This window comes from Dendropsophus ebraccatus, chromosome 15 (genome assembly GCF_027789765.1).
Source record: "Dendropsophus ebraccatus isolate aDenEbr1 chromosome 15, aDenEbr1.pat, whole genome shotgun sequence".
NCBI classification, from domain to species: domain Eukaryota; kingdom Metazoa; phylum Chordata; class Amphibia; order Anura; family Hylidae; genus Dendropsophus; species Dendropsophus ebraccatus.
Genome location: NC_091468.1, coordinates 22717889 through 22735648, shown reverse-complemented (window position 1 = coordinate 22735648; position 17760 = coordinate 22717889). Strand labels below are relative to the sequence as shown.

Below are 17760 nucleotides of genomic sequence, written 5' to 3'. Positions count from 1 at the left end.
ACGCAGCAGATTAGATCTAAATAACTGAACACAGCATCAAATCTGCACCATCAAATCTGCTGCGTATTTGCTGCGTATACGGTGTGTGGGTTTGTACCCTCAAAGTAATTGCACCAAAAATTTTCTCTTAAAGAGCGGGACCAAAGCCGCTCCCAAAGGGGCAACACCAAAGTTGTTCTTAAAGGGGTGGTACCAAAGTCGCTCTTAAAGGGGTTATCCAGCACTCCAAAAACATGGCTACTTCCCCCCTGCTGTTGTCTCCAGTTTGGGTGGGGTTTTGAAACTCAGTTCCATTGAAGTAAATGCAAACCGCATCTGAACTGGAGACAACAGTAGAGCTAAAAGTGGCCATGTTTTTGTAGCGCTGGATAACCCCTTTAAACGGGGGGGACCAATGTTGCTCTCAAAGGGACGGCACCACATTTACTCTAAAAGGGACGACACCAAAGTCGCTCTTCAAGGGGCGGTACTAAAGTCGCTCTTAAAGGGATGGTACATAAGTTGCTCTTAAAGGGACAGTACATAAGTTGCTCTTAAAGGGAGGGTATCAAGGCTTAAAGTTTATCTTAAAGGGAAGTCACTGTTAACGGGGCGCTCTTTTCAAGCACTATGGGGGAGATTTATCAAACTGGTGTAAAGTGGCATTGTCTTAGTTGCCCCTAGCAACCCATCAGATTCCACCTTTCATTTTCTAAAGAATCTGTGAGGAATGAAAGGTGGAATCTGATTGGTTGCTAGGGGCAACTAAGACAATTCTACTTTACACCAGTTGGATGAATCTCCCCCTAAGTATTTTTCTGGAAATGCTCGTCTAATTAACATTTCATAGTTGAGCTGTGATTGGTTGCTATGGGCAACAGGGAAGATTGCTACTATATATTAGAGGGATAAATCCAGTATGTGGTAACATTACATTGTACATAAAGTTAAAAAAAATAAAAGAAGCATAGTGTGAAGGGGGCTATACATGTCAGTGTCATCAAAGCCCATTGGTCACTGATCAGCCAATAGGATTGCAGGAGACAAACACGCAACATCAATAAAAGCAACGCGTTGCTAGGCAACCTTGTCTGTTGGATCTCCTCCGTGGGTGAAGACAGACTTCTCTGCGACTGCTGCTCTTTTGCTCTTTTTGGACCGCTCTTTTGGTGATTTTTTTGGGTTGGATTACTCGGCATACGACTTTTTGGCTTTGGATTCTTGGACTGCGATTTTTGGATTTCGATTTTTGGACATGGACTTCCTGGAGCTGCATCTGCGAGACATGAAGGCGACACCTGAGGACTACTGGAGGATGGCCGGCGCCCGGGCCTTCCTGCCGGTCAGTGTATTTATGGGATGGAGCCAGAGACCGAGGGCCCCAGGTGGCGCTGCTAATGGGAGGAGACCGGGGAACCATCCATAGGGAACCTCCACCATCCCCAGGGTCACACTCCTCCGGTTCCTTGGAGCCATGGCATCATTACCACTATGTATTGCCATATGTAGGGATAAAAATGTTTTTTTTTTAAAGGTGTTGGTCGCCCCCTGCCACCCGCCTTTCCATAGGACCCCTAGGTAGCTACCCAGGTTACATAATATGTCTGCCCTTATTCCTGCTATAGGAAAGTTGACATTCACTGTATTGTTTTCTCTTTAGATCTTCTATCAACGCCTCCCGATCTTCTATGGACCCGCCGTCGATCTGAAGACCATGGATATGAAGGCCCTCCAGACGCTCGCCTACGCCGCCAAGTTCCTGCCTTCTCCCATCTTCCAGAAGGACGTAAGTCACCGCATTGGCTACTAGGATCCCTGTTACAAAAATATCTAGAACGTTTTATAAGAATCTCTGACTGACTTAAATTACTTTTCTGTTTTAGAGATGTATGCCGACCAACGAGGAGGCCCAGCGGAGGTATCGATCAGCGCCCAAGGCCGAAGAAAAGACGCTGCCCAGAAGATCGGAAAGAGCCAGGATTCTCTGCGCCTGCATGGATAAAGATTTCGTCATTCCACCTCACCCTCCGAAGAGACTCATCCTGAAGAGGAGCCGACGCTAGGAAGCATCCGCTGGTAATGTATGACATCCGCACCTGCACTACATGCCTACCCATACACTGCATGCTACCTTCCCCCAACACTACATCATACCTGCCCCTACATGACACCTGCCCCTACATGACACCTGCCCCCACACTCCATCATACCTGCCCCCCGCACTACATCATACCTGCCCCTGCACTACATCATACCTGCCCCCACACTCCATAATACCTGCCCACACCCTACGTCATACCTGCCCCTACATGATACCTGCCCCCCACACTACATCATACCTGCCCCTACATGATGCCTTCCCCCACACTCCGTCATACCTGCCCCCGCACTCCATCATACCTGCCTCTACATGACACCTGCCTCCACACTACATCATACCTGCCCCCAGACTCCATCATACTTGCCTCTGCACTACATCATACCTGCCCCCACACTCCATCATACCTGCCCCCACCCTATGTCATACCTGCCTCTACATGACACCTGCCCCCACACTACATCAAACCTACCCCTACATGACACCTGCTACTATATGATATCTGCCCCCACACTACATCATACCTACCCCTACATTACTATCAGTCCCCAGCTAGTGACATACTTTAGCAGCTTTGATCCAGGGTCCTCGGACCGATCGCCTATGTTTGGGGTCAAGAAGGAATTTTTCCCCCTGCGACAAAGATTGACCCCCGTTGTCCAGAGGTTTTCGCCTTCTTTTGGATCAATAGCTTAGGGATCCCATAACAATAACATAATACATTTGCCAATAAAATTCTACATTGTACCCCTATCTTATGTGTCGTCTAGTTTTTTTTCTTCTCAAAAATTATTTCATTTTCGCACACTGACATGTTTCCTATAGAGTTTGGGGAATTGTTAAAGGGGCAGAACAGGATTAGAAGAAATGGCTGCTCTCTCCCAAAAACGACGCCGCACCTGTCTTGGCCTCATTGACTTTAATACGGCTCGCAACCCAAAGACTGGGGTTGTTTTATTTCTGGAAGAAAGCCGCCACATCTTATAATCCTGTACAGCCCCTTTAACAATTCACATTTGTGTCTATGGGATCCATCAGAGTTTCCAATATTTTTGATGGGAACATCAGCCCAATGTGCGGTTCTGTTCTTTCCATCAAAAATACTGAACTTTAAACACTCCCCGTGATTCTTCCTGTAGGGTGTTAGCCGCTCCGGACCCCTACTGAAATAATCATGGATGGATATATGGTGGAGCTGGGAGGACTGTGGGGTTTATGAGCGGTGACCGGCATTTCATGATGCGTGTGGCTGGCGTAAAGGGGGATTCCCATCTCAGCTTGTTGTCCTCTACCCATAGGATAGGGGATAACAAGCTGATCGCTGGGGATCCAATCCTAAAAATGGAGACGCAATCATCCCTGCAGTGAATGGAGCGCTGACCGTGCCTGAGCGGCTTGTGCTCCATCCATTCTCTACAGGGCCACTAAACGCTTCCAAGCACTGAACTCAGAAGTGTTATGTGTCCCCATAGAGAATGGATGGAGCGAAGGACACGGTGAGAGCTTCATTCACTGCAGGTCCCAGCAATCAGCCTGCTCTCCTCTATCCTAGAGATAGGCCAAAACAAGCTGACATGGGAACACCCCATTAAAGGCAGATCTCTGATTGGCTGATCCACTTGAATGCGGCTGAGCTGTAATACCAGATACGGCCTCTGGATAGATGTGGTGCTGGAACTAAAAAAAAAAAAAAGGATATAGGATAAACTATAGTCACAGCAGTCACAGACATGGGTCACTGGGGTGGGGTCGGCGCTGGACTTATTTGCCGAAGTCGGGTTACAAGAACTCAATCCCATAGTCCAGCTCTACTTCTAGACTTCGGCACTATTCATGGGGATCAAGGAAATCATCTCGGCATCAAGAAAGATTCTCATCTTCTGATCGTGTCTTTTGGTCCTGATTTAAAATCACCGTCCGCCGGCTGATGAACGCGTACAGAAAAGAATAAAGTATCTACGTACCTGTTCACGCTCCCCGGAGCTTCTGCCCCCTCCCTGGTGTCTTCCTGGCTTCTGGCCGCAGCCGCCGGTGGAACTTCAGAGCCGGACTCTGAAGTAACAGGCCGCTCAACCGATCACCCGTCCGAGAGGGGACAGAGCCGCGAGCAGTGATTGGCTGAGGGGTTTGTCACTTTAGAGGCTGGCTCTGCAGGTTTCCCGGCTGCTGCGGAGAGTGAGCAGAAACCAGGAAGGGGAAAAGTCGCTCTAAAAGGGACGGTACCAAAGTCGTTCTTAAAGGGACTGGACCAAAAAGAGCGACTGTGGTGTAGTCCCTTTAAGAGCGACTTTGGTGCCATCCCTTTAAGAGCGACTGTGGTGCCGTGCCTTGGAAAGTGACTTTAGCACCGTCCCTTTAATAGTGAATTTGGTGCCGTCCCTTTAAGAGCGACTTTGGTGCCATCTCTTTAAGAGCGACTTTGGTGCTGTCCCTTTGAGAGCGACTTTGGTGCCGTTCATTCAAGAACGACTTTGGTCCCGTCCCTTTGAGGGTGACTTTTGTGCCCTCCCTTTGAGAGCGACTGTGGTGCCGTCCCTTTAAGGGACTGCACCAAATATTCTCTTAAAGGGCGGCACCAAACGCGTTCTTAAAGGGGTGGCCCCATAGTTGCACCTAAAGGGACAGTGCCAAATTAGCTCTTAAAGGGAAAGTGCAAAATTCGCTCGTAAAGGTACGGGGCCAAAGTCGCTCTGAAAGTGAGTGTACCAAAGTTTCTTTAAAAGGGACTTAAAGTGACTGTTTCAAATATTCTCTTAAAGGGCAGCACCAAAGTAGTTCTTAAAGGATTGGCATTAAAGTCGCTCTTAAAGGGGCGTCACCATAGTCGCACTTAAAGTGACAGTGCCAAATTAGCTCTTAAAGGGAAAGTGCCAAAATCGCTCTTAAAGGTACGGGGCCAAAGTCACTCTTGAAGTGAGTGCACCACAATTGCTGCTAAAGGGATAGGACCGCTTAAAGTGACTGCACCAAATATTCTCTTAAAGGTCGGCACCAAAGTCGTTCCTAAAGGGCTGGCAACAAAGTTGCTCTTTTTTTTTTTTTTTTTTTTAAACCTTTATTTAACAAGTTTTCATAATAACAGTACATACAAGCACACATATGGCATAACCACGGTAGCGGTGCACAATTCGCATGACATCGTACGGAAAGTGCAAGCAGTATACAGGAAGTATTAATAGGGTGCCTTGCGAAAAGAACTCAGCCAGGCCTTACATTAGTCTCTTCCAGAGATATCCAATGGATCCATATCTTTTTGAATTTTTGTGGGCATTTCCTGCTTTCATACAAAGCTTGGTACAGCGGGACATATGTGTTGACTAATCGTATCCACCTAGTTAATGATGGAACATCAGGACTCTTCCATTCCATTATAATGACTTTGCGGGCACAAAATAAAAGGAAGCGAATGAACAACCTATAGTATTTGCTGTGTGTCACCTCATTGATGAGACCCAGCAAACAGATCTCAGGAGAGCAGATATGAGGAAATTCAAAGTGGTCGGCCATAAAGGCCATAACTTCTCTCCAGAACGGCATGACTCTCGGGCAGTCCCAGACCGCATGCAAAAATAACCCCACTGCCCCCTGACATCTGAAGCAAACGGCTGCTGTCATAATCCCCATCTTGCATAGACGCTCAGGGGTATAGTATAGCCTAAGTAGGAAACGAAACTGTATGAGCACATCTCTAGAACTCACAACTGTGGGATAGAAAGTGGCTTCAACCTCCCTCCAGCGATTCGCTGTCAGGGTCGGAATTTCTTGCGCCCACACCTCAAAGGCTCTGGCAAAGGGGGAAGAACCCTCTGATTGCAACAGTAGGTAGGTCCGTAGCGCCCAGAAGAAGTTCTGGTTCAGAAAATGCCAAGGGGAGCATGAGTGTGTTAAATTGAGATCTCACCGCATGCAGTAGTTGAAGATAGTGGAAAAAGGCTGTCTGTGGTATACCGTAGGCAGACCTCAGTTGGTCAAAGGATAAAAATTCGTGTGACTCAGAGAACAGGTGAGACAGGAATTTCACACCATGTTTGCCCCACAGGACAGAGCCAGGGAGCGACAGCAAATGTGGTAAATGGGGATTAAGCCACAGGGGCATTCTAGGGGAGAATTTATCATTAGGCTTCATCCTGTGAGCCACGGACCACACCCTTGCCACGGTCAGAATTGGGGTTGCATATGAGGAGGAAGAAGTGTAGCCATAAAGGGCATTCGTAAGCCCTTCGTAAGAGCCCATTAGAGCACCCGCCACATTTACCACAGTGTTCCTCAGGTCCAGGTCCAACCACCAATTAGCATATACAAGCTGAGAGGCAAGGAAATAATTTCGGACATTAGGAGCAGCCAACCTGCCCTGACGCTTGGACGCCTGCAGTGAAGCTAGCTTGATTCGCGGGGGTTTCCCCTGCCAATAAAACGATCTCAACATTCTCTCAATGCGCCCAAAAAAAGCATGACTCGGGAAACAGGGAGACGCATGAAATAAGTAAATTAATTTAGGCAGATAAATCATTTTGAAGATATTAATTCTCCCCATCAGGGATAAGGGCAGAGAAGACCAGGCTCGAAGACGAGCCTCGGTAGTGGTTACCAGGGGTTCCAGGTTCAAAGGAATGTAACTCTCAAGGGACGCAGTGACTTCAACCCCCAAATACCTAAATCGCTGAACCACCTGCAGAGGGACAGGAAGTGGGGACACGCTGGTGTAGGCAGCCGAGAGAGGGAGCAGGGAGGATTTAGACCAGTTGACCTTTAGGCCAGACACAGCACCAAAGGAGTCAAGGACAGCAAGCAAGTTCCTTAATGAGGAATCTACATCAGCCAGATACACCAGCGTGTCGTCCGCGTACATGGATACCTTTTCCACCAGGGTGCCCCTTGTAATGCCACAGATTGAGAGAGAGACACGGATGGCCGCCGCTAAAGGTTCCATAGCTATTGCAAACAGAAAGGGGGAAAGCGGGCATCCCTGTCTCGTCCCTCGTTCCAGGGAAAAGGGTGCAGAAATATCTAAGTTGGTTCGAATGCGAGCCAGTGGAGCAGCATACAGCAAACAAACCCAGGCAATGAATTCAGGACCAAAACGAAGTCCCGCCAGGAGAGCCCACAGATATGGCCATTCCACCGAGTCAAATGCTTTATATATGTCAAGGCTAAGGACAAAGCCCGGAGATGCATCAGCACAGGCAGCAGCTACGTTCAGGTGGAGGCGCTGGATATTAATATCTGTGGCCCGACCCGGCATGAACCTGGTCTGATCCGGATGTACTACAGAAGTGATAACAGCAACCAGGCGGGCTGCAAGAATTTTAGCTAGAACCTTCGCGTCGAAGTTTAGTAAAGAGATGGGACGATAGGAGTCAGGCAACCTGGCGTCCTTACCTGGTTTCAATAATAAAATGATAAGAGCCTCCCTGAGGGAATCCGATAGTTTACCAGAGTCCAGGGCACCCTGAAATAGGGAGAGCAGCCGAGGAGCCAGCAGGTCACCATTAAGCTGGTACCATTCTCCTACAAGCCCGTCCAACCCAGGGGTCTTACCCGGTGGCATTGCCTTAACAGCTTCCACTACCTCCTCCACTGTAATGGGGGAATCTAGGAGCCCTGCTTGGGAACCCGTAAGGGGCGTTAAGGGGAGGTCTGCAAGAAACCCTTCGATGTCCTGAGGTGTTAGTGTATATTTAGAGGAATATAGATCTTTATAGAAGTTGAAGAAGACTTTGTTCACGTCTATAGGGTTAGCAATCTCATCGCCACTGGAGTCCAGCACTAATGGAATAGATGTAAGAGGCCGCTCATTCCTGGCTAGATAGGCCAGTAGCCTACCATTTTTATCCCCGAATTCAAAGATAGAAGCTTCTCTGGCCAACAGTTTCCTGTCCGCCCGCTCCTTTTGAACCACAACAAGGGCTCTCTGCTTTTTAGCCCACACTCTATAATTATCATCCGAAGGGTCAGAGACAAGACGTGCCTCAGCCTGCAACATTTCCCTGCTCAGCGTCTCCTCTCTCTCCCTACAGCGAGCCCGCAGACTTTTAACACTAGTGACGAAGGCACCCCAGACGGTAGCTTTATACGCATCCCAGCGTATCAGTGGATCAGGGTAATCAGAGTTGTGCTCCCAATAACTCGTGTGCGCAGAACGCAGTGCGTCCTGTACATCAGGGGAGCTCAGCCAACCAGGGTGCATCCGCCAGATCAGGGAAGGATGAGATTTTAAGCGCACAAAGAGAATGACAGCAGAATGGTCTGATATCCCCCGAGCAGTATACTCAATAGATTGGACAAACGGCAACAGATCAGGGGATACCAGTGCAAGATCTATTCTGGAAAAGGATTTATGCACTGAGGAGTAAAAGGAATACCTGGTATCCGTAGGATACTTCCAGCGCCAAACGTCAGTGAGGTTGAGGGCTGAACTCCAAGACAAAAAGGGCGGGGATGCGGCATCCACACCACTGGACCTATCTAAATGAGGATGAAGAACAGCATTAAAATCACCTATGTATATGACAGGATCTGGAGGAAAGGAAGCCAGTCTCCCTGAGATGTGCTCAAGCAAGGATATAGAGAAGGGAGGGGGGACATAGACACTAACAAGAGTAAAGGACAGAGAATTGTACCTGCCGTGAATAATAACATAGCGGCCAAAATGATCACAGGCCACCTGGGTGACGTCAAGGGGCAAAGCTTTGGATATTAGGACGGAGACCCCCCTGGCATATGTAGAGTAAGTAGCATGATAACCACTAGCTATCCAAGCTTTCTTGAGTGCCAGGACTTTCTGGCCTGTAAGATGAGTCTCAGAGAGACATACAATGTGAGGGGCATGTTTTTTAATAAAATCAAAACACAGGGCACGTTTGTATTTAGAATTGAGCCCTCTCACATTCCAGCTAAAAATCTTCAGAGTGGCCATAGTAAGGGAATATAAAATATATCATATTGGAATGGAAACCAGAGAATCCAACATAATGACTCCCGCAGGGAGGGGAGGGAGGCCCACCAGACATTCACACAAGCACACAACAAACACATAATCAAAATGGTTAACATCTTCAGCTACTCTAAGATGAACTGGTAGAGCAACTATTCTGAAGGACTGTGAAAACTAAACACCCTATCTAACACTACAACCTGTGCAGACCTAAACCCTTAACTATCGAACCCCCTAGGGGCGAAGTCTCTGCCCTAACTGATACTAAAACTAACAGTAGGTATTCATGTACTATGTAATACACTGAAAAGAAGAAAAATTAGAACAAAACAATACTCCATCAGCATTCCCTGGCAAGGAGTGCCACTGCAACGACAGCACACAGGACATTTGAGTTATAAAGGGTAGAGGCATTTGCAAATGGTATCCTGGAAAACTGTCCAGAGACAGGCAACTATCGGATGTCCTGCCACAGAACGTGAGGTGGTCAGTCAGCAGCCCGGTCGGCAGCCTCCAGAGGGATCAGTGGGGCAGCCTCAGCCCATCTCAGCGCCTCAGCTGGTGACGTGAAGAATCTTGTATCTCTGCCATCGATGACCCTCAGTCTGGCCGGATAAAGCATAGCATACTTGTAGCCCTTCGCCCTCAACTTCGCCCTGACCTCTGTGAACTGAGTGCGTGTTTTGCGTAAGTCCACTGAGAAGTCTGGATAGAAAGAGACTCTAGAATTGTCCACCTTGACTTCACCTTTGATGCGAACCACCCGGAGCACAGCATCCCTGTCTCGGAAGTGAAGAAAACGGGCTAGAAATGGGCGAGGAGGGGCCCCAGGAGGAGGAGCTCTAGCCGGGACCCTGTGTGTCCTTTCCACGGTGAAGTAATCAGAAAACGTATCATCCGGAAGTATGTCTTTCAGCCATGTTTCAACAAATCGAACAGGGTCTGGGCCCTCAGTTTTTTCCGGCAGCCCAATAATACGGACATTGTTGCGTCTCAGTCGATTCTCAAAGTCATCTGCCCGCTCAGTGACTGCCTTTATTTGTCTGCGCATCTCTGTGAGTTGGTCTGGAATGGGGCGGACAGTGTCCTCAACATCAGAAACTCTCCTCTCTACCTCGGACGTGCGCTCCAGCAGCTTTTGCGTTTCATGACGTAAAATAACGAAGTCTTGGCGAAGCTCGTCCACCTTAGACACCATCATAGTTTGACAGGTACTGATGGCGGCCAGTACTTCAGATAACTTCTGGTCAATAGTGGATGCTGAGTATTGTGATCTCTCAGGAGAGTGCAGGTGGGGGGGGGGACTCATAGACCCTTCAAAGACAGAAATAGGTGAGGGAGCGCCGTCCCTGTCAGGTGAGCTTGCAAACTTTCCCAGCTTTTGGGCGGCCCGAGCCTGAACCTTGTCAGATAGGGGCGCGTTTAAGGACATCTCTCCCTCCTGCCCCTCAGAGCCCGAATCCTCATCAGACACAACTTTTACATGTGCAGGAGCAGGCCCCTTAGTTTTCTTTTTTGTGCCTCCTTTTGAGCCTCCCATGGCGCACACTAATAGGAATGAAGACACTGGGGAGCGCTAGCGGATAGCAGGGCAGGCAGTATAAGGAGGGCAGCACCAGTATACAGTAGCTAGGAGTCCCAACAGTACAGGCCCACACAGCCCTATGGAAAAGCTTTATTCACCTTGCACCCAGATGAGGAGAGAGACAGATGTCAGCAGAGAAGGGCACAGTTCATGTGGCACAGGTAGTCCAGTTTACAGGGGCTTCCACCACGGATTATGGAGCCCACAGGAGCAAAGCACTGACAGGGCCTCCTCACTGCCTCCACACACGTGCAGTAGAAAAGGAGGGGTAGCAGGGACTGCAGGGGGGATCGCTTCTGTAGAACACAGGGCAGAGCCAGAGCCAGGGGCAGGAGAGTTCAGGAAGGCAGTAGTCCCAGTTGCCACATGGGGGAGAGCCCCCTACAACACACGGCCCCAGTACCTGTTGTGAGTCCCAGCTAGGAGGGCTCCAAGCGCCCGGAAGTGGTTGCAGTGCTGGTGCGCCGCGTGTCCAAGATGGCACCGGCCGCGTCAGAAAAAGCGTGCGCACCAGCCCGTCCGGTACCGGCACCTTGCAAAGGGGGCCCCAGCAGTCAGGCAGCAGAGCCGCAGTCCGGTCCGGGCCCCGACCAAGCACTCCAGCACGTCCGCTCACTCACCAGCCAGGAGGGGGGCCGCTCCGGTGAGTCAGGGCAGGAGGGGGGAGGGCGCACGCCGACAGCGCACCCGGCAGCAGCTCCGCACACAGCACCCCAAGGGACTCACCGGGCACCGGCAGGCAATCCACGGCCCGGAGGGGAAGCCCCAACAGGAGGAGGGTCACTGGCAGGGGGACCGGGCGCCGGGCAGAGACGCAGGCAGACAGGCGTCTTCCCCAGGTGCAGGAGTCCACAGTCAGGATAGCTAGGCTCACAGACCGTTGGAGAGGCACCGCACCGTGAATCAGGGGGCCCCTCACACACCCCGCCACCAAACACCCGCTCCGTGGGGTCTCAGGGGTAGGCAGAGAAGTCCAGGCACAAAACAGCGGCTTCCAGGAGAAATTTTCAGGGTAAAAATGCCAGGGAAGGACGGAGCTCCACTAAAACACTACTGCTCAGTCGGCCATCAAGCCACGCCCCCCAACAAAGTTGCTCTTTAATAATTGGTAGTTATCTATACATAGATAGATAGATAGATAGATAGATAGATAGACAGATAAACACATAGATAGATAGACACATAAACATATAGATAGATAGATAGATAGATAGATAGATAGATAGATAGATAGATAGACAGTGACAGAGAGAAATATAAATGCATCTATGTTGTCCATGGTAAAGCCGCTGCCGTAACTGAGACATGTATGACATGTGTTGTCTGATTTGGCTTTTGTGGCGTCCCCTCAGAAGCCGCTCCCTTATAGCCTCTTGGCTAAGACTAGGTGTATATAAATATATATATATATATATATATATATATATATGCAAAAAAGGGGTCCGTGGAGCCTCAGTTACGAGTCTAAAAACACGGGAATAGCCAGATATCCCTCTCTCCAGAGAAGGAAGCCCATTGCCAAGGGGTGCCTCCTAGTGGGGAGAGCACCAAACCACCCTGAAACGTAGTCCCTCAGGTCCTCACTCTGTTGCGAGCTTTAGGACCTAAATAGGGAAACACCAGGGTGGCCCCTGTGAGTCAAAGTCTAACTCTGTGGCGAGGATAACGACATAAGACAAGGGTTACCTAGGCTAGGCATCCATCCACAGACTGCAGTTTCGGGGTATTTGCCCCTCGTCAGTGTGGATCAGGATTCTGGCTACTGGGGCAATGATAAATAGACCAACAAAACACAACAATCACTGAACTCAGGGAGAACAGTGAAAAATTCCAATGGAGTACTCATTTACGAGTCTCCATTGATTGTCCCATACAAAATTTGAATATGCAAAAAAGGGGTCCGTGGAGCCTCAGTTACGAGTCTCAAAACATGGGAATAGCCAGATATCCCTTTCTCCAGAGAAGGAAGCCCATTGCCAAGGGGTGCCTCCTAGTGGGGAGAGCACCAAACCACCCTGAAAAAAAAAATATATGTGTATATATATTTATATGTATATATATATATATATATATATATATATATATTATTGTATATGTATATATGACATGGATTTTTAGAACAGTGAGACGGAAATAGACCTTGCTCTGTCTTCTCCAGGCATCGACCTGGTTCTGCAGCTTTTCCAGGTTCCGTGCACTCCCGAATGCGTTTCCAAAAGTTAGACACCCCCCCCTCCCCCCCACACACACACAGGGTGCACAGCTGCACCCCAAGTGCCTTTCCAAAAAATACAACCCCCCCACAGGGTGCGTAGCAGACTTTTCATGCCACCCTGCGTGTTGTAAGCACCTTGGCAGATGAGTGCACATAAGGCTTTACCGTGTGTGAATGGAGCAAAAGTTGTTTACATCTAGCATACACAGAGAAACATTCCGTGATGATGTCATCGAGGCTGTGATGTCACATATAACTTCCAGGCAGACAGACAGACACTGTAGTTGCAGCCAGGCAGCCAACCAGGTAGGTAGGTAGCAAGGAAAATGCAGGTAGGTGCTGTTCAAACCATTTAATTAGAATTTTTTTTTTTTTTGGGGGGGGGGGGGGGGAGTGCAGTCTGTGCTTTTGCATACCGCTGAAGTTGTCAGTATATACTATAGTTTTTTTTTTGTTTTTGTTTTTTTGTTATTTTAGCATAGTTAGTTAAGGGACGGGGTCAAATTAGCTATTAAGGGAAAAAGTGCTAAATTCGCTCTTAAAGTGAGTGTACCAAAGTTTCTCTTAAAGGGACTGGACCACAGTTGCTCTTAAAGGGATGGGACCACTTAAAGCGGGCGCAACAAATATTCTCTTAAAGGGCGGCACCAAAGTAATTCTTAAAGGGAAAGTGCCAAATTGGCTCTGCAAGTGTTTGGGCCAAATTCGCTCTAAGGTTATAGACCCACACACCGTATACGCAGCGTATTTACTGCTGCGATACGCAGCAAATACGCAGCAGATTAGATCTAAATAACTGAACACAGCATCAAATCTGCACCATCAAATCTGCTGCGTATTTGCTGCGTATCTGCTGCGTATACGGTGTGTGGGTTTGTACCCTTAAAGTAATTGCACCAAAAATTTTCTCTTAAAGAGCGGGACCAAAGTCGTTCTTAAAGGGCTGGCACCAAAGTCGCTCCTAAAGGGGCGCCACCAAAGTTGTTCTTAAAGGGGTGGTACCAAAGTCGCTCTTAAAGGGGTTATCCAGCGCTCCAAAAACATGGCTACTTCCCCCCTGCTGTTGTCTCCAGTTTGGGTGGGGTTTTGAAACTCAGTTCCATTGAAGTAAATGGAGCTTAATTGCAAACCGCATCTGAACTGGAGACAACAGTAGAGCTAAAAGTGGCCATGTTTTTGTAGCGCTGGATAACCCCTTTAAACGGGGGGGGGGGGGGACCAATGTTGCTCTCAAAGGGACGGCACCACATTTACTCTAAAAGGGACGACACCAAAGTCGCTCTTCAAGGGGCGGTACTAAAGTCGCTCTTAAAGGGATGGTACATAAGTTGCTCTTAAAGGGACAGTACATAAATTGCTCTTAAAGGGAGGGTATCAAGGCTTAAAGTTTATCTTAAAGGGAAGTCACTGTTAACGGGGCGCTCTTTTCAAGCACTATGGGGGAGATTTATCAAACTGGTGTAAAGTGGCATTGTCTTAATTGCCCCTAGCAACCAACCAGATTCCACCTTTCATTTTCTAAAGAATCTGTGAGAAATGAAAGGTGGAATCTAATTGGTTGCTAGGGGCAACTAAGACAATTCTACTTTACACCAGTTGGATGAATCTCCCCCTAAGTATTTTTCTGGAAATGCTCGTCTAATTAACATTTCATAGTTGAGCTGTGATTGGTTGCTATGGGCAACAGGGAAGATTGCTACTATATATTAGAGGGATGTATGTGGTAACATTACATTGTACATAAAGTTAAAAAAAAAAAAAAGAAACATAGTGTGAAGGGGGCTATACGTGTCAGTGTCATCAAAGCCCATTGGTCACTGATCAGCCAATAGGATTGCAGGAGACAAACACGCAACATCAATAAAAGCAACGCGTTGCTAGGCAACCTTGTCTGTTGGATCTCGTCTGTGGGTGAAGACAGACTTCTCTGCGACTGCTGCTCTTTTGCTCTTTTTGGACCGCTCTCTTGGTGATTTTTTTGAGTTGGATTACTCGGCATACGACTTTTTGGCTTCGGATTCTTGGACTACGATTTTTGGATTTCGATTTTTGGATATGGACTTCCTGGACCTGCATCTGCGAGACATGAAGGCGACACCAGAGGACTACTGGAGGATGGCCGGCGCCCGGGCTTTCCTGCCGGTCAGTGTATTTATGGGATGGAGCCAGAGACCGAGGGCCCCAGGTGGCGCTGCTAATGGGAGGAGACCGGGGAACCAGTCATAGGGAACCTCCACCATCCCCAGGGTCACACTCCTCCGGTTCCTTGGAGCCATGGCATCATTACCACTATGTATTGCCATATGTAGGGATAGTAATGGTTTTTTTTTTTAAAGGTGTTGGTCGCCCCCTGACACCCGCCCTCCCATAGGACCCCTATGTAACTGTCCGGGGTTACATGTATAATATGTCTGCCCTTATTCCTGCTATAGGAAAGTTGACATTCACTGTATTGTTTTCTCTTTAGATCTTCTATCAACGCCTCCCGATCTTCTATGGACCCGCCGTCGATCTGAAGACCATGGATATGAAGGCCCTCCAGACGCTCGCCTACGCCGCCAAGTTCCTGCCTTCTCCCATCTTCCAGAAGGACGTAAGTCACCGCATTGGCTGCTAGGATCCCTGTTACAAAAATATCTAGAACGTTTTATAAGAATCTCTGACTGACTTAAATTACTTTTCTGTTTTAGAGATGTATGCCGACCAACGAGGAGGCCCAGCGGAGGTATCGATCAGCGCCCAAGGCCGAAGAAAAGACGCTGCCCAGAAGATCGGAAAGAGCCAGGATTCTCTGCGCCTGCATGGATGAAGATTTCGTCATTCCACCTCACCCTCCGAAGAGACTCATCCTGAAGAGGAGCCGACGCTAGGAAGCATCCGCTGGTAATGTATGACATCCGCACCTGCACTACATGCCTACCCATACACTGCATGCTACCTTCCCCCAACACTACATCATACCTGCCCCTACATGACACCTGCCCCCGCACTACATCATACCTACCCCCTGCACTACATCATACCTGCCCCTACATGACACCTGCCCCCACACTCCATCATACCTGCCCCCCGCACTACATCATACCTGCCCCTACATGACACCTGCCCCTACATGACACCTGCCCCCACACTCCATCATACCTGCCCCCACACTCCATCATACCTACCCCCTGCACTACATCATACCTGTCCCTACATGACACCTGCCCCTACATGACACCTGCCCCCACACTCCATCATACCTGCCCCCACACTCCATCATACCTGCCCCTGCACTACATCATACCTGCCCCCACACTCCATAATACCTGCCCACACCCTATGTCATACCTGCCCCTACATACCTGCCCCCCACACTACATCATACCTGCCCCTACATGACGCCTGCCCCCACACTCCGTCATACCTGCCCCCGCACTCCATCATACCTGCCTCTACATGACACCTGCCCCTAAATGATACCTGCCCCCACACTACATCATACCTACCCCTACATTACTATCAGTCCCCAGCTAGTGACATACTTTAGCAGCTTTGATCCAGGGTCCTCGGACCGATCGCCTATGTTTGGGGTCAAGAAGGAATTTTTCCCCCTGCGACAAAGATTGACCCCCGTTGTCCAGAGGTTTTCGCCTTCTTTTGGATCAATAGCTTAGGGATCCCATAACAATAACATAATACATTTGCCAATAAAATTCTACATTGTACCCCTATCTTATGTGTCGTCTAGTTTTTCTTCTCCTCAAAAATTATTTCATTTTCGCACACTGACATGTTTCCTATAGAGTTTGGGGAATTGTTAAAGGGGCAGAACAGGATTAGAAGAAATGGCTGCTCTCTCCCGAAAACGACGCCACACCTATCTTGGCCTCATTGACTTTAATACGGCTCGCAACCCATAGACTGGGGTTGTGTTATTTCTGGAAGAAAGCCGCCACGTCTTATAATCCTGTACAGCCCCTTTAACAATTTACATTTGTGTCTCTGGGATCCATCAGAGTTTCCAAAACTTTTTGATGGGAACATCGGCCCAATGTGCGGTTCTGTTCTTTCCATCAAAAATACTGAACTTCAAACACTCCCCGTGATTCTTCCTGTAGGGTGTTAGCCGCTCCGGACCCCTACTGAAATAATCATGGATGGATATATGGTGGAGCTGGGAGGACTGTGGGGTTTATGAGCGGTGACCGGCATTTCATGTTGCGTGTGGCTGGCGTAAAGGGGGATTCCCATCTCAGCTTGTTGTCCTTTACCCATAGGATAGGGGATAACAAGCTGATCGCTGGGGATCCAATCCTAAAAATGGAGACGCAATCATCCCTGCAGTGAATGGAGCGCTGACCGTGCCTGAGCGGCTTGTGCTCCATCCATTCTCTACAGGGCCACTGAACGCTTCCAAGCACTGAACTCAGCAGTGTTTGGTGTCCCCATAGAGAATGGATGGAGCGAAGGACACGGTGAGAGCTTCATTCACTGCAGGTCCCAGCAATTAGCCTGCTCTCCTCTATCCTAGAGATAGGGCATAACAAGCTGACATGGGAACACCCCATTAAAGGCAGATCTCTGATTGGCTGATCCACTTGAATGCGGCTGAGCTGTAATACCAGATACGGCCTCTGGATAGATGTGGTGCTGGAACTTAAAAAAAAAAAAAAAAAAAAGGATATAGGATAAACTATAGTCACAGCAGTCACAGACATGGGTCACTGGGGTGGGGTCGGCGCTGGACTTATTTGCCGAAGTCGGGTTACAAGAACTCAATCCCATAGTCCAGCTCTACTTCTAGACTTCGGCACTATTCATGGGGATCAAGGAAATCATCTCGGCATCAAGAAAGATTCTCATCTTCTGATCGTGTCTTTTGGTCCTGACCTAAAATCACCGTCCGCCGGCTGATGAACGTGTACAGAAAAAAATAAAGTATCTACGTACCTGTCCACGCTCCCCGG

General features: G+C 48.7%; 1 pseudogene; it reads left to right on the top strand.

The window, feature by feature from the left end:
* Nucleotides 1–12623: 12623 nt before the first annotated feature.
* On the top strand, nucleotides 12624–12799 carry LOC138774626 (U2 spliceosomal RNA; annotated as a pseudogene).
* Nucleotides 12800–17760: the final 4961 nt, after the last annotated feature.